The following is a 17,735-nucleotide window of genomic DNA, read 5'->3' on the forward strand; positions in this document are numbered from 1 at the left end:
TTTTTCCAGCAGTGTCTTTTTTTCTGAAGTAAATGCATGCTCATTGAGGAACACAACCCAATTTAGTAGAAATGATGCAAGGAATCTGTGGGTGCTTTATCCTGAACTTTTTGTGAAAAAATGTTTTAGGCACTTTCCCAAAAGTTTTTGTGAAAAAAATGTTGAGGCACTTTCCCAAAAATTGAAGGTCTCAAGCAGCCAAGAGCCAAGCTTCTCATTTGCTGCTGACCTAACCCACACTAACCTATCCAACTCTAGAATGCAATAATGAAGTGAATGAAAAGGGCAATGAGTATCAGTCTAATCTTACACTCCACATCATAATGTTTATGCCCGCTTTATAACTAGAAACGTAGATGTAAGAAGTCATTTATTTTAGCGTGCACGTTTTTAGGAATTGTCTCGAAATAGATACTAACATCACTTTCCGCAGATTCTTAATGTGCAGTTTCATCAAGCATGAACATAATCACATTTTTAACTTTAAAAACAGAAATCTCCCTCGCTGTGAACAGGATTTGAACCTGTGCGGGGAGACCCCATTGGATTTCGAGTCCAACGACTTAACCACTCGGCCATCACAGCTCTTCTGCAGCCCTGGTAACGTCACTTTTTTCCAGCAGTGTCTTTTTTTCTGAAGTAAATGCATGCTCAATGAGGAACACATCCCAATTTAGTAGAAATGATGCAAGGAATCTGTGGGTACTTTATCCTGAACTTTTTGTGAAAAACATGTTTAAGGCACTTTCCCAAAAGTTTTTGTGAAAAAAATGTTGAGTCACTTTCCCAAAAATTGAAGGTCTCAAGCAGCCAAGAGCCAAGCTTCTCATTTGCTGCTGACCTAACCCACACTAACCTATCCAACTCTAGAATGCAATAATGAAGTGAATGAAAAGGGCAATAAGTATCAGTCTAATCTTACACTCCACATCATAATGTTTATGCCCGCTTTATAACTAGAAACGTATATGTAAGAAGTCATTTATTTCAGCGTGCACGTTTTTAGGAATTGTCTCGAAATAGATACTAATATCACTTTCCGCAGATTCTTAATGTGCAATTTCATCAAGCATGAACATAATCACATTTTTAACTTTAAAAACAGAAAACTCCCTCGCTGTGAACAGGATTTGAAACTGTGCGGGGAGACCGCATTGGATTTCGAGTCCAACGCCTTAACCACTCGGCCATCACAGCTCTGCTGCAGTCTTGGTAACATCACTTTTTTCCAGCAGTGTCTTTTTTTTCTGAAGTAAATGCATGCTCATTGAGGAACACAACCCAATTTAGTAGAAATGATGCAAGGAATCTGTGGGTGCTTTATCCTGAACTTTTTGTGAAAAAAATGTTTAAGGCACTTTTTTAAGACCCCATTGGATTTCGAGTCCAACGCCTTAACCACTCGGCCATTACAGCTCTTCTGCAGCCCTGGTAACGTCACTTTTTTCCAGCAGTGTCTTTTTTTTCTGAAGTAAATGCATGCTCATTGAGGAACACAACCCAATTTAGTAGAAATGATGCAAGGAATCTGTGGGTGCTTTATCCTGAACTTTTTGTGAAAAAATGTTTTAGGCACTTTCCCAAAAGATTTTGTGAAAAAAATGTTGAGGCACTTTCCCAAAAAGTGAAGGTCTCAAGCAGCCAAGAGCCAAGCTTCTCATTTGCTGCTGACCTAACCCACACTAACCTATCCAACTCTAGAATGCAATAATGAAGTGAATGAAAAGGGCAATAAGTATCAGTCTAATCTTACACTCCACATCATAATGTTTATGCCCGCTTTATAACTAGAAACGTAGATGTAAAAAGTCATTTATTTCAGCGTGCATGTTTTTAGGAATTGTCTCGAAATAGATACTAACATCACTTTCCGCAGATTCTTAATGTGCAATTTCATCAAGCATGAACATAATCACCTTTCTATCTTTAAAAACAGAAATCTCCCTCGCTGTGAAAAGGATTTGAACCTTTGCGGGGAGACCCCATTGGATTTCGAGTCCAACGCCTTAACCACTCGGCCATCACAGCTCTGCTGCAGCCCTGGTAACGTCACTTTTTTCCAGCAGTGTCTTTTTTTTCTGAAGTAAATGCATGCTCATTGAGGAACACAACCCAATTTAGTAGAAATGATGCAAGGAATCTGTGGGTGCTTTATCCTGAACTTTTTGTGAAAAAATGTTTAAGGCACTTTTTTAAGACCCCATTGGATTTCGAGTCCAACGCCTTAACCACTCGGCCATCACAGCTCTTCAGCAGCCCTGGTAACGTCACTTTTTTCCAGCAGTGTCTTTTTTTCTGAAGTAAATGCATGCTCATTGAGGAACACAACCCAATTTAGTAGAAATGATGCAAGGAATATGTGGGTGCTTTATCCTGAACTTTTTGTGAAAAACATGTTTAAGGCACTTTCCCAAAAGTTTTTGTGAAAAAAATGTTGAGTCACTTTCCCAAAAATTGAAGGTCTCAAGCAGCCAAGAGCCAAGCTTCTCATTTGCTGCTGACCTAACCAACACTAACCTATCCAACTCTAGAATGCAATAATGAAGTGAATGAAAAGGGCAATAAATATCAGTCTAATCTTACGCTCCACATCATAATGTTTTTGCCCGCTTTATAACAAGAAACGTAGATGTAAGAAGTCATTTATTTCAGCGTGCACGTTTTTAGGAATTGTCTCGAAATAGATACTAACATAACTTTCCGCAGATTCTTAATGTGCAATTTCATCAAGCATGAACATAATCACATTTTTAACTTTAAAAACAGAAAACTCCCTCGCTGTGAACAGGATTTGAACCTGTGCGGGGAGACCCCATTGGATTTCTAGTCCAACGCCTTAACGACTCGGCCATCACAGCTCTTCTGCAGTCTTGGTAACATCACTTTTTTCCAGCAGTGTCTTTTTTTTCTGAAGTAAATGCATGCTCATTGAGGAACACAACCCAATTTAGTAGAAATGATGCAAGGAATCTGTGGGTGCTTTATCCTGAACTTTTTGTGAAAAAATGTTTAAGGCACTTTTTTAAGACCCCATTGGATTTTGAGTCCAACGCCTTAACCACTCGGCCATCACAGCTCTTCTGCAGCCCTGGTAACGTCACTTTTTTCCAGCAGTGTCTTTTTTTCTGAAGTAAATGCATGCTCATTGAGGAACACAACCCAATTTAGTAGAAATGATGCAAGGAATATGTGGGTGCTTTATCCTGAACTTTTTGTGAAAAACATGTTTAAGGCACTTTCCCAAAAGTTTTTGTGAAAAAAATGTTGAGTCACTTTCCCAAAAATTGAAGGTCTCAAGCAGCCAAGAGCCAAGCTTCTCATTTGCTGCTGACCTAACCCACACTAACCTATCCAACTCTAGAATGCAATAATGAAGTGAATGAAAAGGGCAATAAGTATCAGTCTAATCTTACACTCCACATCATAATGTTTATGCCCGCTTTATAACTAGAAACGTAGATGTAAAAAGTCATTTATTTCAGCGTGCACGTTTTTATGAATTGTCTCGAAATAGATACTAACATCACTTTCCGCAGATTCTTAATGTGCAATTTCATCAAGCATGAACATAATCACATTTCTAACTTTAAAAACATAAAGCTCCCTCGCTGTGAACAGGATTTGAACCTGTGCGGGGAGACCCCATTGGATTTCTAGTCCAACACCTTAACCACTCGGCCATCACAGCTCTTCTGCAGCCCTGGTAACGTCACTTTTTTCCAGCAGTGTCTTTTTTTCTGAAGTAAATGCATGCACATTGAGGAACACAACCCAATTTAGTAGAAATGATGCAAGGAATCTGTGGGTGCTTTATCCTGAACTTTTTGTGAAAAAAAATTTAAGGCACTTTTTTAAGACCCCATTGGATTTCGAGTCCAACGCCTTAACCACTCGGCCATCACAGCTCTTCTGCAGTCTTGGTAACATCACTTTTTTCCAGCAGTGTCTTTTTTTTCTTAAGTAAATGCATGCTCATTGAGGAACACAACCCAATTTAGTAGAAATGATGCAAGGAATCTGTGGGTGCTTTATCCTGAACTTTTTGTGAAAAAATGTTTAAGGCACTTTTTTAAGACCCCATTGGATTTCGAGTCCAACGCCTTAACCACTCGGCCATCACAGCTCTTCTGCAGCACTGGTAACATCACTTTTTTCCAGCAGTGTCTTTTTTTCTGAAGTAAATGCATGCTCATTGAGGAACACAACCCAATTTAGTAGAAATGATGCAAGGAATCTGTGGGTGCTTTATCCTGAACTTTTTGTGAAAAAATGTTTTAGGCACTTTCCCAAAAGATTTTGTGAAAAAAATGTTGAGGCACTTTCCCAAAAAGTGAAGGTCTCAAGCAGCCAAGAGCCAAGCTTCTCATTTGCTGCTGACCTAACCCACACTAACCTATCCAACTCTAGAATGCAATAATGAAGTGAATGAAAAGGGCAATAAGTATCAGTCTAATCTTACACTCCACATCATAATGTTTATGCCCGCTTTATAACTAGAAACGTAGATGTAAAAAGTCATTTATTTCAGCGTGCATGTTTTTAGGAATTGTCTCGAAATAGATACTAACATCACTTTCCGCAGATTCTTAATGTGCAATTTCATCAAGCATGAACATAATCACCTTTCTATCTTTAAAAACAGAAATCTCCCTCGCTGTGAAAAGGATTTGAACCTTTGCGGGGAGACCCCATTGGATTTCGAGTCCAACGCCTTAACCACTCGGCCATCACAGCTCTGCTGCAGCCCTGGTAACGTCACTTTTTTCCAGCAGTGTCTTTTTTTTCTGAAGTAAATGCATGCTCATTGAGGAACACAACCCAATTTAGTAGAAATGATGCAAGGAATCTGTGGGTGCTTTATCCTGAACTTTTTGTGAAAAAATGTTTAAGGCACTTTTTTAAGACCCCATTGGATTTCGAGTCCAACGCCTTAACCACTCGGCCATCACAGCTCTTCAGCAGCCCTGGTAACGTCACTTTTTTCCAGCAGTGTCTTTTTTTCTGAAGTAAATGCATGCTCATTGAGGAACACAACCCAATTTAGTAGAAATGATGCAAGGAATATGTGGGTGCTTTATCCTGAACTTTTTGTGAAAAACATGTTTAAGGCACTTTCCCAAAAGTTTTTGTGAGAAAAATGTTGAGTCACTTTCCCAAAAATTGAAGGTCTCAAGCAGCCAAGAGCCAAGCTTCTCATTTGCTGCTGACCTAACCAACACTAACCTATCCAACTCTAGAATGCAATAATGAAGTGAATGAAAAGGGCAATAAATATCAGTCTAATCTTACGCTCCACATCATAATGTTTTTGCCCGCTTTATAACAAGAAACGTAGATGTAAGAAGTCATTTATTTCAGCGTGCACGTTTTTAGGAATTGTCTCGAAATAGATACTAACATAACTTTCCGCAGATTCTTAATGTGCAATTTCATCAAGCATGAACATAATCACATTTTTAACTTTAAAAACAGAAAACTCCCTCGCTGTGAACAGGATTTGAACCTGTGCGGGGAGACCCCATTGGATTTCTAGTCCAACGCCTTAACGACTCGGCCATCACAGCTCTTCTGCAGTCTTGGTAACATCACTTTTTTCCAGCAGTGTCTTTTTTTTCTGAAGTAAATGCATGCTCATTGAGGAACACAACCCAATTTAGTAGAAATGATGCAAGGAATCTGTGGGTGCTTTATCCTGAACTTTTTGTGAAAAAATGTTTAAGGCACTTTTTTAAGACCCCATTGGATTTTGAGTCCAACGCCTTAACCACTCGGCCATCACAGCTCTTCTGCAGCCCTGGTAACGTCACTTTTTTCCAGCAGTGTCTTTTTTTCTGAAGTAAATGCATGCTCATTGAGGAACACAACCCAATTTAGTAGAAATGATGCAAGGAATATGTGGGTGCTTTATCCTGAACTTTTTGTGAAAAACATGTTTAAGGCACTTTCCCAAAAGTTTTTGTGAAAAAAATGTTGAGTCACTTTCCCAAAAATTGAAGGTCTCAAGCAGCCAAGAGCCAAGCTTCTCATTTGCTGCTGACCTAACCCACACTAACCTATCCAACTCTAGAATGCAATAATGAAGTGAATGAAAAGGGCAATAAGTATCAGTCTAATCTTACACTCCACATCATAATGTTTATGCCCGCTTTATAACTAGAAACGTAGATGTAAAAAGTCATTTATTTCAGCGTGCACGTTTTTATGAATTGTCTCGAAATAGATACTAACATCACTTTCCGCAGATTCTTAATGTGCAATTTCATCAAGCATGAACATAATCACATTTCTAACTTTAAAAACATAAAGCTCCCTCGCTGTGAACAGGATTTGAACCTGTGCGGGGAGACCCCATTGGATTTCTAGTCCAACACCTTAACCACTCGGCCATCACAGCTCTTCTGCAGCCCTGGTAACGTCACTTTTTTCCAGCAGTGTCTTTTTTTCTGAAGTAAATGCATGCACATTGAGGAACACAACCCAATTTAGTAGAAATGATGCAAGGAATCTGTGGGTGCTTTATCCTGAACTTTTTGTGAAAAAAAATTTAAGGCACTTTTTTAAGACCCCATTGGAATTCGAGTCCAACGCCTTAACCACTCGGCCATCACAGCTCTTCTGCAGTCTTGGTAACATCACTTTTTTCCAGCAGTGTCTTTTTTTTCTTAAGTAAATGCATGCTCATTGAGGAACACAACCCAATTTAGTAGAAATGATGCAAGGAATCTGTGGGTGCTTTATCCTGAACTTTTTGTGAAAAAATGTTTAAGGCACTTTTTTAAGACCCCATTGGATTTCGAGTCCAACGCCTTAACCACTCGGCCATCACAGCTCTTCTGCAGCACTGGTAACATCACTTTTTTCCAGCAGTGTCTTTTTTTCTGAAGTAAATGCATGCTCATTGAGGAACACAACCCAATTTAGTAGAAATGATGCAAGGAATCTGTGGGTGCTTTATCCTGAACTTTTTGTGAAAAAATGTTTTAGGCACTTTCCCAAAAGATTTTGTGAAAAAAATGTTGAGGCACTTTCCCAAAAAGTGAAGGTCTCAAGCAGCCAAGAGCCAAGCTTCTCATTTGCTGCTGACCTAACCCACACTAACCTATCCAACTCTAGAATGCAATAATGAAGTGAATGAAAAGGGCAATAAGTATCAGTCTAATCTTACACTCCACATCATAATGTTTATGCCCGCTTTATAACTAGAAACGTAGATGTAAAAAGTCATTTATTTCAGCGTGCATGTTTTTAGGAATTGTCTCGAAATAGATACTAACATCACTTTCCGCAGATTCTTAATGTGCAATTTCATCAAGCATGAACATAATCACCTTTCTATCTTTAAAAACAGAAATCTCCCTCGCTGTGAAAAGGATTTGAACCTTTGCGGGGAGACCCCATTGGATTTCGAGTCCAACGCCTTAACCACTCGGCCATCACAGCTCTGCTGCAGCCCTGGTAACGTCACTTTTTTCCAGCAGTGTCTTTTTTTTCTGAAGTAAATGCATGCTCATTGAGGAACACAACCCAATTTAGTAGAAATGATGCAAGGAATCTGTGGGTGCTTTATCCTGAACTTTTTGTGAAAAAATGTTTAAGGCACTTTTTTAAGACCCCATTGGATTTCGAGTCCAACGCCTTAACCACTCGGCCATCACAGCTCTTCAGCAGCCCTGGTAACGTCACTTTTTTCCAGCAGTGTCTTTTTTTCTGAAGTAAATGCATGCTCATTGAGGAACACAACCCAATTTAGTAGAAATGATGCAAGGAATATGTGGGTGCTTTATCCTGAACTTTTTGTGAAAAACATGTTTAAGGCACTTTCCCAAAAGTTTTTGTGAAAAAAATGTTGAGTCACTTTCCCAAAAATTGAAGGTCTCAAGCAGCCAAGAGCCAAGCTTCTCATTTGCTGCTGACCTAACCAACACTAACCTATCCAACTCTAGAATGCAATAATGAAGTGAATGAAAAGGGCAATAAATATCAGTCTAATCTTACGCTCCACATCATAATGTTTTTGCCCGCTTTATAACAAGAAACGTAGATGTAAGAAGTCATTTATTTCAGCGTGCACGTTTTTAGGAATTGTCTCGAAATAGATACTAACATAACTTTCCGCAGATTCTTAATGTGCAATTTCATCAAGCATGAACATAATCACATTTTTAACTTTAAAAACAGAAAACTCCCTCGCTGTGAACAGGATTTGAACCTGTGCGGGGAGACCCCATTGGATGTCTAGTCCAACGCCTTAACGACTCGGCCATCACAGCTCTTCTGCAGTCTTGGTAACATCACTTTTTTCCAGCAGTGTCTTTTTTTTCTGAAGTAAATGCATGCTCATTGAGGAACACAACCCAATTTAGTAGAAATGATGCAAGGAATCTGTGGGTGCTTTATCCTGAACTTTTTGTGAAAAAATGTTTTAGGCACTTTCCCAAAAGTTTTTGTGAAAAAAATGTTGAGGCACTTTCCCAAAAAGTGAAGGTCTCAAGCAGCCAAGAGCCAAGCTTCTCATTTGCTGCTGACCTAACCCACACTAACCTATACAACTCTAAAATGCAATAATGAAGTAAATGAAAAGGTCAATAAGTATCAGTCTAATCTTGCACTCCACATCAGAATGTTTATGCCCGCTTTATAACTAGAAACGTAGATGTAAAAAGTCATTTATTTCAGCGTGCACTTTTTTAGGAATTGTCTCGAAATAGATACTAACATCACTTTCTGCAGATTCTTAATGTGCAATTTCATCAAGCATGAACATAATCACATTTTTAACTTTAAAAACAGAAAACTCCCTCGCTGTGAACAGGATTTGAACCTGTGCGGGGAGACCCCATTGGATTTCTAGTCCAACGCCTTAACGACTCGGCCATCACAGCTCTTCTGCAGTCTTGGTAACATCACTTTTTTCCAGCAGTGTCTTTTTTTTCTGAAGTAAATGCATGCTCATTGAGGAACACAACCCAATTTAGTAGAAATCATGCAAGGAATCTGTGGGTGCTTTATCCTGAACTTTTTGTGAAAAAATGTTTAAGGCACTTTTTTAAGACCCCATTGGATTTTGAGTCCAACGCCTTAACCACTCGGCCATCACAGCTCTTCTGCAGCCCTGGTAACGTCACTTTTTTCCAGCAGTGTCTTTTTTTCTGAAGTAAATGCATGCTCATTGAGGAACACAACCCAATTTAGTAGAAATGATGCAAGGAATATGTGGGTGCTTTATCCTGAACTTTTTGTGAAAAACATGTTTAAGGCACTTTCCCAAAAGTTTTTGTGAAAAAAATGTTGAGTCACTTTCCCAAAAATTGAAGGTCTCAAGCAGCCAAGAGCCAAGCTTCTCATTTGCTGCTGACCTAACCCACACTAACCTATCCAACTCTAGAATGCAATAATGAAGTGAATGAAAAGGGCAATAAATATCAGTCTAATCTTACGCTCCACATCATAATGTTTTTGCCCGCTTTATAACTAGAAACGTAGATGTAAGAAGTAATTTATTTCAGCGTGCACGTTTTTAGGAATTGTCTCGAAATAGATACTAACATCACTTTCCGCAGATTCTTAATGTGCAATTTCATCAAGCATGAACATAATCACATTTTTAACTTTAAAAACAGAAAACTCCCTCGCTGTGAACAGGATTTGAACCTGTGCAGGGAGACCCCATTGGATTTCTAGTCCAACGCCTTAACCACTCGGCCATCACAGCTCTTCTGCAACCTTGGTAACGTCACTTTTTTCCAGCAGTGTCTTTTTTCTGAAGTAAATGCATGCTCATTGAGGAACACAACCCAATTTAGTAGAAATTATGCAAGGAATCTGTGGGTGCTTTATCCTGAACTTTTTGTGAAAAAATGTTTAAGGCACTTTTTTAAGACCCCATTGGATTTCGAGTCCAACGCCTTAACCACTCGGCCATCACAGCTCTGCTGCAGCCCTGGTAACGTCACTTTTTTCCAGCAGTGTCTTTTTTTCTGAAGTAAATGCATGCTCATTGAGGAACACAACCCAATTTAGTAGAAATGATGCAAGGAATCTGTGGGTGCTTTATCCTGAACTTTTTGTGAAAAACATGTTTAAGGCACTTTCCCAAAAGTTTTTGTGAAAAAAATGTTGAGTCACTTTCCCAAAAATTGAAGGTCTCAAGCAGCCAAGAGCCAAGCTTCTCATTTGCTGCTGACCTAACCCACACTAACCTATCCAACTCTAGAATGCAATAATGAAGTGAATGAAAAGGGCAATAAGTATCAGTCTAATCTTACACTCCACATCATAATGTTTATGCCCGCTTTATAACTAGAAACGTAGATGTAAGAAGTAATTTATTTCAGCGTGCACGTTTTTAGGAATTGTCTCGAAATAGATACTAACATCACTTTCCGCAGATTCTTAATGTGCAATTTCATCAAGCATGAACATAATCACATTTCTAACTTTAAAAACATAAAGCTCCCTCGCTGTGAACAGGATTTGAACCTGTGCGGGGAGACCCCATTGGATTTCTAGTCCAACACCTTAACCACTCGGCCATCACAGCTCTTCTGCAGCCCTGGTAACGTCACTTTTTTCCAGCAGTGTCTTTTTTTCTGAAGTAAATGCATGCACATTAAAGAACACAACCCAATTTAGTAGAAATGATGCAAGGAATCTGTGGGTGCTTTATCCTGAACTTTTTGTGAAAAAAAATTTAAGGCACTTTTTTAAGACCCCATTGGATTTCGAGTCCAACGCCTTAACCACTCGGCCATCACAGCTCTGCTGCAGCCCTGGTAACGTCTCTTTTTTCCAGCAGTGTCTTTTTTTCTGAAGTAAATGCATGCTCATTGAGGAACACAACCCAATTTAGTAGAAATGATGCAAGGAATCTGTGGGTGCTTTATCCTGAACTTTTTGTGAAAAAATGTTTTAGGCACTTTCCCAAAAGTTTTTGTGAAAAAAATGTTGAGGCACTTTCCCAAAAAGTGAAGGTCTCAAGCAGCCAAGAGCCAAGCTTCTCATTTGCTGCTGACCTAACCCACACTAACCTATACAACTCTAAAATGCAATAATGAAGTAAATGAAAAGGTCAATAAGTATCAGTCTAATCTTGCACTCCACATCAGAATGTTTATGCCCGCTTTATAACTAGAAACGTAGATGTAAAAAGTCATTTATTTCAGCGTGCACTTTTTTAGGAATTGTCTCGAAATAGATACTAACATCACTTTCTGCAGATTCTTAATGTGCAATTTCATCAAGCATGAACATAATCACATTTTTAACTTTAAAAACAGAAAACTCCCTCGCTGTGAACAGGATTTGAACCTGTGCGGGGAGACCCCATTGGATTTCTAGTCCAACGCCTTAACGACTCGGCCATCACAGCTCTTCTGCAGTCTTGGTAACATCACTTTTTTCCAGCAGTGTCTTTTTTTTCTGAAGTAAATGCATGCTCATTGAGGAACACAACCCAATTTAGTAGAAATCATGCAAGGAATCTGTGGGTGCTTTATCCTGAACTTTTTGTGAAAAAATGTTTAAGGCACTTTTTTAAGACCCCATTGGATTTTGAGTCCAACGCCTTAACCACTCGGCCATCACAGCTCTTCTGCAGCCCTGGTAACGTCACTTTTTTCCAGCAGTGTCTTTTTTTCTGAAGTAAATGCATGCTCATTGAGGAACACAACCCAATTTAGTAGAAATGATGCAAGGAATATGTGGGTGCTTTATCCTGAACTTTTTGTGAAAAACATGTTTAAGGCACTTTCCCAAAAGTTTTTGTGAAAAAAATGTTGAGTCACTTTCCCAAAAATTGAAGGTCTCAAGCAGCCAAGAGCCAAGCTTCTCATTTGCTGCTGACCTAACCCACACTAACCTATCCAACTCTAGAATGCAATAATGAAGTGAATGAAAAGGGCAATAAATATCAGTCTAATCTTACGCTCCACATCATAATGTTTTTGCCCGCTTTATAACTAGAAACGTAGATGTAAGAAGTAATTTATTTCAGCGTGCACGTTTTTAGGAATTGTCTCGAAATAGATACTAACATCACTTTCCGCAGATTCTTAATGTGCAATTTCATCAAGCATGAACATAATCACATTTTTAACTTTAAAAACAGAAAACTCCCTCGCTGTGAACAGGATTTGAACCTGTGCAGGGAGACCCCATTGGATTTCTAGTCCAACGCCTTAACCACTCGGCCATCACAGCTCTTCTGCAACCTTGGTAACGTCACTTTTTTCCAGCAGTGTCTTTTTTCTGAAGTAAATGCATGCTCATTGAGGAACACAACCCAATTTAGTAGAAATTATGCAAGGAATCTGTGGGTGCTTTATCCTGAACTTTTTGTGAAAAAATGTTTAAGGCACTTTTTTAAGACCCCATTGGATTTCGAGTCCAACGCCTTAACCACTCGGCCATCACAGCTCTGCTGCAGCCCTGGTAACGTCACTTTTTTCCAGCAGTGTCTTTTTTTCTGAAGTAAATGCATGCTCATTGAGGAACACAACCCAATTTAGTAGAAATGATGCAAGGAATCTGTGGGTGCTTTATCCTGAACTTTTTGTGAAAAACATGTTTAAGGCACTTTCCCAAAAGTTTTTGTGAAAAAAATGTTGAGTCACTTTCCCAAAAATTGAAGGTCTCAAGCAGCCAAGAGCCAAGCTTCTCATTTGCTGCTGACCTAACCCACACTAACCTATCCAACTCTAGAATGCAATAATGAAGTGAATGAAAAGGGCAATAAGTATCAGTCTAATCTTACACTCCACATCATAATGTTTATGCCCGCTTTATAACTAGAAACGTAGATGTAAGAAGTAATTTATTTCAGCGTGCACGTTTTTAGGAATTGTCTCGAAATAGATACTAACATCACTTTCCGCAGATTCTTAATGTGCAATTTCATCAAGCATGAACATAATCACATTTCTAACTTTAAAAACATAAAGCTCCCTCGCTGTGAACAGGATTTGAACCTGTGCGGGGAGACCCCATTGGATTTCTAGTCCAACACCTTAACCACTCGGCCATCACAGCTCTTCTGCAGCCCTGGTAACGTCACTTTTTTCCAGCAGTGTCTTTTTTTCTGAAGTAAATGCATGCACATTAAAGAACACAACCCAATTTAGTAGAAATGATGCAAGGAATCTGTGGGTGCTTTATCCTGAACTTTTTGTGAAAAAAAATTTAAGGCACTTTTTTAAGACCCCATTGGATTTCGAGTCCAACGCCTTAACCACTCGGCCATCACAGCTCTGCTGCAGCCCTGGTAACGTCTCTTTTTTCCAGCAGTGTCTTTTTTTCTGAAGTAAATGCATGCTCATTGAGGAACACAACCCAATTTAGTAGAAATGATGCAAGGAATCTGTGGGTGCTTTATCCTGAACTTTTTGTGAAAAAATGTTTTAGGCACTTTCCCAAAAGTTTTTGTGAAAAAAATGTTGAGGCACTTTCCCAAAAAGTGAAGGTCTCAAGCAGCCAAGAGCCAAGCTTCTCATTTGCTGCTGACCTAACCCACACTAACCTATACAACTCTAAAATGCAATAATGAAGTAAATGAAAAGGTCAATAAGTATCAGTCTAATCTTGCACTCCACATCAGAATGTTTATGCCCGCTTTATAACTAGAAACGTAGATGTAAAAAGTCATTTATTTCAGCGTGCACTTTTTTAGGAATTGTCTCGAAATAGATACTAACATCACTTTCTGCAGATTCTTAATGTGCAATTTCATCAAGCATGAACATAATCACATTTTTAACTTTAAAAACAGAAAACTCCCTCGCTGTGAACAGGATTTGAACCTGTGCGGGGAGACCCCATTGGATTTCTAGTCCAACGCCTTAACGACTCGGCCATCACAGCTCTTCTGCAGTCTTGGTAACATCACTTTTTTCCAGCAGTGTCTTTTTTTTCTGAAGTAAATGCATGCTCATTGAGGAACACAACCCAATTTAGTAGAAATCATGCAAGGAATCTGTGGGTGCTTTATCCTGAACTTTTTGTGAAAAAATGTTTAAGGCACTTTTTTAAGACCCCATTGGATTTTGAGTCCAACGCCTTAACCACTCGGCCATCACAGCTCTTCTGCAGCCCTGGTAACGTCACTTTTTTCCAGCAGTGTCTTTTTTTCTGAAGTAAATGCATGCTCATTGAGGAACACAACCCAATTTAGTAGAAATGATGCAAGGAATCTGTGGGTGCTTTATCCTGAACTTTTTGTGAAAAAATGTTTAAGACACTTTTTTAAGACCCCATTGGATTTCGAGTCCAACGCCTTAACCACTCGGCCATTACAGCTCTTCTGCAGCCCTGGTAACGTCACTTTTTTCCAGCAGTGTCTTTTTTTCTGAAGTAAATGCATGCTCATTGAGGAACACAACCCAATTTAGTAGAAATGATGCAAGGAATCTGTGGGTGCTTTATCCTGAACTTTTTGTGAAAAACATGTTTAAGGCACTTTCCCAAAAGTTTTTGTGAAAAAAATGTTGAGTCACTTTCCCAAAAATTGAAGGTCTCAAGCAGCCAAGAGCCAAGCTTCTCATTTGCTGCTGACCTAACCCACACTAACCTATCCAACTCTAGAATGCAATAATGAAGTGAATGAAAAGGGCAATAAATATCAGTCTAATCTTACGCTCCACATCATAATGTTTTTGCCCGCTTTATAACTAGAAACGTAGATGTAAGAAGTAATTTATTTCAGCGTGCACGTTTTTAGGAATTGTCTCGAAATAGATACTAACATCACTTTCCGCAGATTCTTAATGTGCAATTTCATCAAGCATGAACATAATCACATTTTTAACTTTAAAAACAGAAAACTCCCTCGCTGTGAACAGGATTTGAACCTGTGCAGGGAGACCCCATTGGATTTCTAGTCCAACGCCTTAACCACTCGGCCATCACAGCTCTTCTGCAACCTTGGTAACGTCACTTTTTTCCAGCAGTGTCTTTTTTCTGAAGTAAATGCATGCTCATTGAGGAACACAACCCAATTTAGTAGAAATTATGCAAGGAATCTGTGGGTGCTTTATCCTGAACTTTTTGTGAAAAAATGTTTAAGGCACTTTTTTAAGACCCCATTGGATTTCGAGTCCAACGCCTTAACCACTCGGCCATCACAGCTCTGCTGCAGCCCTGGTAACGTCACTTTTTTCCAGCAGTGTCTTTTTTTCTGAAGTAAATGCATGCTCATTGAGGAACACAACCCAATTTAGTAGAAATGATGCAAGGAATCTGTGGGTGCTTTATCCTGAACTTTTTGTGAAAAACATGTTTAAGGCACTTTCCCAAAAGTTTTTGTGAAAAAAATGTTGAGTCACTTTCCCAAAAATTGAAGGTCTCAAGCAGCCAAGAGCCAAGCTTCTCATTTGCTGCTGACCTAACCCACACTAACCTATCCAACTCTAGAATGCAATAATGAAGTGAATGAAAAGGGCAATAAGTATCAGTCTAATCTTACACTCCACATCATAATGTTTATGCCCGCTTTATAACTAGAAACGTAGATGTAAGAAGTAATTTATTTCAGCGTGCACGTTTTTAGGAATTGTCTCGAAATAGATACTAACATCACTTTCCGCAGATTCTTAATGTGCAATTTCATCAAGCATGAACATAATCACATTTCTAACTTTAAAAACATAAAGCTCCCTCGCTGTGAACAGGATTTGAACCTGTGCGGGGAGACCCCATTGGATTTCTAGTCCAACACCTTAACCACTCGGCCATCACAGCTCTTCTGCAGCCCTGGTAACGTCACTTTTTTCCAGCAGTGTCTTTTTTTCTGAAGTAAATGCATGCACATTAAAGAACACAACCCAATTTAGTAGAAATGATGCAAGGAATCTGTGGGTGCTTTATCCTGAACTTTTTGTGAAAAAAAATTTAAGGCACTTTTTTAAGACCCCATTGGATTTCGAGTCCAACGCCTTAACCACTCGGCCATCACAGCTCTGCTGCAGCCCTGGTAACGTCTCTTTTTTCCAGCAGTGTCTTTTTTTCTGAAGTAAATGCATGCTCATTGAGGAACACAACCCAATTTAGTAGAAATGATGCAAGGAATCTGTGGGTGCTTTATCCTGAACTTTTTGTGAAAAAATGTTTTAGGCACTTTCCCAAAAGTTTTTGTGAAAAAAATGTTGAGGCACTTTCCCAAAAAGTGAAGGTCTCAAGCAGCCAAGAGCCAAGCTTCTCATTTGCTGCTGACCTAACCCACACTAACCTATACAACTCTAAAATGCAATAATGAAGTAAATGAAAAGGTCAATAAGTATCAGTCTAATCTTGCACTCCACATCAGAATGTTTATGCCCGCTTTATAACTAGAAACGTAGATGTAAAAAGTCATTTATTTCAGCGTGCACTTTTTTAGGAATTGTCTCGAAATAGATACTAACATCACTTTCTGCAGATTCTTAATGTGCAATTTCATCAAGCATGAACATAATCACATTTTTAACTTTAAAAACAGAAAACTCCCTCGCTGTGAACAGGATTTGAACCTGTGCGGGGAGACCCCATTGGATTTCTAGTCCAACGCCTTAACGACTCGGCCATCACAGCTCTTCTGCAGTCTTGGTAACATCACTTTTTTCCAGCAGTGTCTTTTTTTTCTGAAGTAAATGCATGCTCATTGAGGAACACAACCCAATTTAGTAGAAATCATGCAAGGAATCTGTGGGTGCTTTATCCTGAACTTTTTGTGAAAAAATGTTTAAGGCACTTTTTTAAGACCCCATTGGATTTTGAGTCCAACGCCTTAACCACTCGGCCATCACAGCTCTTCTGCAGCCCTGGTAACGTCACTTTTTTCCAGCAGTGTCTTTTTTTCTGAAGTAAATGCATGCTCATTGAGGAACACAACCCAATTTAGTAGAAATGATGCAAGGAATATGTGGGTGCTTTATCCTGAACTTTTTGTGAAAAACATGTTTAAGGCACTTTCCCAAAAGTTTTTGTGAAAAAAATGTTGAGTCACTTTCCCAAAAATTGAAGGTCTCAAGCAGCCAAGAGCCAAGCTTCTCATTTGCTGCTGACCTAACCCACACTAACCTATCCAACTCTAGAATGCAATAATGAAGTGAATGAAAAGGGCAATAAATATCAGTCTAATCTTACGCTCCACATCATAATGTTTTTGCCCGCTTTATAACTAGAAACGTAGATGTAAGAAGTAATTTATTTCAGCGTGCACGTTTTTAGGAATTGTCTCGAAATAGATACTAACATCACTTTCCGCAGATTCTTAATGTGCAATTTCATCAAGCATGAACATAATCACATTTTTAACTTTAAAAACAGAAAACTCCCTCGCTGTGAACAGGATTTGAACCTGTGCAGGGAGACCCCATTGGATTTCTAGTCCAACGCCTTAACCACTCGGCCATCACAGCTCTTCTGCAACCTTGGTAACGTCACTTTTTTCCAGCAGTGTCTTTTTTCTGAAGTAAATGCATGCTCATTGAGGAACACAACCCAATTTAGTAGAAATTATGCAAGGAATCTGTGGGTGCTTTATCCTGAACTTTTTGTGAAAAAATGTTTAAGGCACTTTTTTAAGACCCCATTGGATTTCGAGTCCAACGCCTTAACCACTCGGCCATCACAGCTCTGCTGCAGCCCTGGTAACGTCACTTTTTTCCAGCAGTGTCTTTTTTTCTGAAGTAAATGCATGCTCATTGAGGAACACAACCCAATTTAGTAGAAATGATGCAAGGAATCTGTGGGTGCTTTATCCTGAA

At 39.1% G+C, this 17,735-nt stretch overlaps 14 non-coding genes across 14 annotated transcripts; all 14 read right to left on the minus strand.

Moving 5' to 3' along the window:
- Positions 1-503: 503 nt before the first annotated feature.
- Positions 504-585, minus strand: TRNAS-CGA (transfer RNA serine (anticodon CGA)). Its single transcript has one exon. It is a non-coding gene; the product is annotated as a tRNA-Ser (tRNA).
- A 530-nt stretch (positions 586-1,115) lies between these two features.
- TRNAS-CGA (transfer RNA serine (anticodon CGA)) lies at positions 1,116-1,197 on the minus strand. The gene has a single exon. It is a non-coding gene; the product is annotated as a tRNA-Ser (tRNA).
- A 749-nt stretch (positions 1,198-1,946) lies between these two features.
- On the minus strand, positions 1,947-2,028 carry TRNAS-CGA (transfer RNA serine (anticodon CGA)). The gene has a single exon. It is a non-coding gene; the product is annotated as a tRNA-Ser (tRNA).
- A 1,578-nt stretch (positions 2,029-3,606) lies between these two features.
- Positions 3,607-3,688, minus strand: TRNAS-AGA (transfer RNA serine (anticodon AGA)). The gene has a single exon. It is a non-coding gene; the product is annotated as a tRNA-Ser (tRNA).
- A 964-nt stretch (positions 3,689-4,652) lies between these two features.
- Positions 4,653-4,734, minus strand: TRNAS-CGA (transfer RNA serine (anticodon CGA)). Its single transcript has one exon. It is a non-coding gene; the product is annotated as a tRNA-Ser (tRNA).
- Positions 4,735-6,312: 1,578 nt separating this feature from the next.
- On the minus strand, positions 6,313-6,394 carry TRNAS-AGA (transfer RNA serine (anticodon AGA)). Its single transcript has one exon. It is a non-coding gene; the product is annotated as a tRNA-Ser (tRNA).
- A 964-nt stretch (positions 6,395-7,358) lies between these two features.
- On the minus strand, positions 7,359-7,440 carry TRNAS-CGA (transfer RNA serine (anticodon CGA)). The gene has a single exon. It is a non-coding gene; the product is annotated as a tRNA-Ser (tRNA).
- Positions 7,441-9,630: 2,190 nt separating this feature from the next.
- On the minus strand, positions 9,631-9,712 carry TRNAS-AGA (transfer RNA serine (anticodon AGA)). Its single transcript has one exon. It is a non-coding gene; the product is annotated as a tRNA-Ser (tRNA).
- Positions 9,713-10,458: 746 nt separating this feature from the next.
- TRNAS-AGA (transfer RNA serine (anticodon AGA)) lies at positions 10,459-10,540 on the minus strand. The gene has a single exon. It is a non-coding gene; the product is annotated as a tRNA-Ser (tRNA).
- A 1,576-nt stretch (positions 10,541-12,116) lies between these two features.
- On the minus strand, positions 12,117-12,198 carry TRNAS-AGA (transfer RNA serine (anticodon AGA)). Its single transcript has one exon. It is a non-coding gene; the product is annotated as a tRNA-Ser (tRNA).
- Positions 12,199-12,944: 746 nt separating this feature from the next.
- TRNAS-AGA (transfer RNA serine (anticodon AGA)) lies at positions 12,945-13,026 on the minus strand. The gene has a single exon. It is a non-coding gene; the product is annotated as a tRNA-Ser (tRNA).
- Positions 13,027-14,819: 1,793 nt separating this feature from the next.
- Positions 14,820-14,901, minus strand: TRNAS-AGA (transfer RNA serine (anticodon AGA)). The gene has a single exon. It is a non-coding gene; the product is annotated as a tRNA-Ser (tRNA).
- A 746-nt stretch (positions 14,902-15,647) lies between these two features.
- TRNAS-AGA (transfer RNA serine (anticodon AGA)) lies at positions 15,648-15,729 on the minus strand. The gene has a single exon. It is a non-coding gene; the product is annotated as a tRNA-Ser (tRNA).
- Positions 15,730-17,305: 1,576 nt separating this feature from the next.
- Positions 17,306-17,387, minus strand: TRNAS-AGA (transfer RNA serine (anticodon AGA)). Its single transcript has one exon. It is a non-coding gene; the product is annotated as a tRNA-Ser (tRNA).
- Between the last annotated feature and the right edge of the window lie 348 nt (positions 17,388-17,735).

The sequence above is a fragment of the Pelobates fuscus genome, chromosome 3 (genome assembly GCF_036172605.1).
Source record: "Pelobates fuscus isolate aPelFus1 chromosome 3, aPelFus1.pri, whole genome shotgun sequence".
In the NCBI taxonomy this organism is placed as follows: domain Eukaryota; kingdom Metazoa; phylum Chordata; class Amphibia; order Anura; family Pelobatidae; genus Pelobates; species Pelobates fuscus.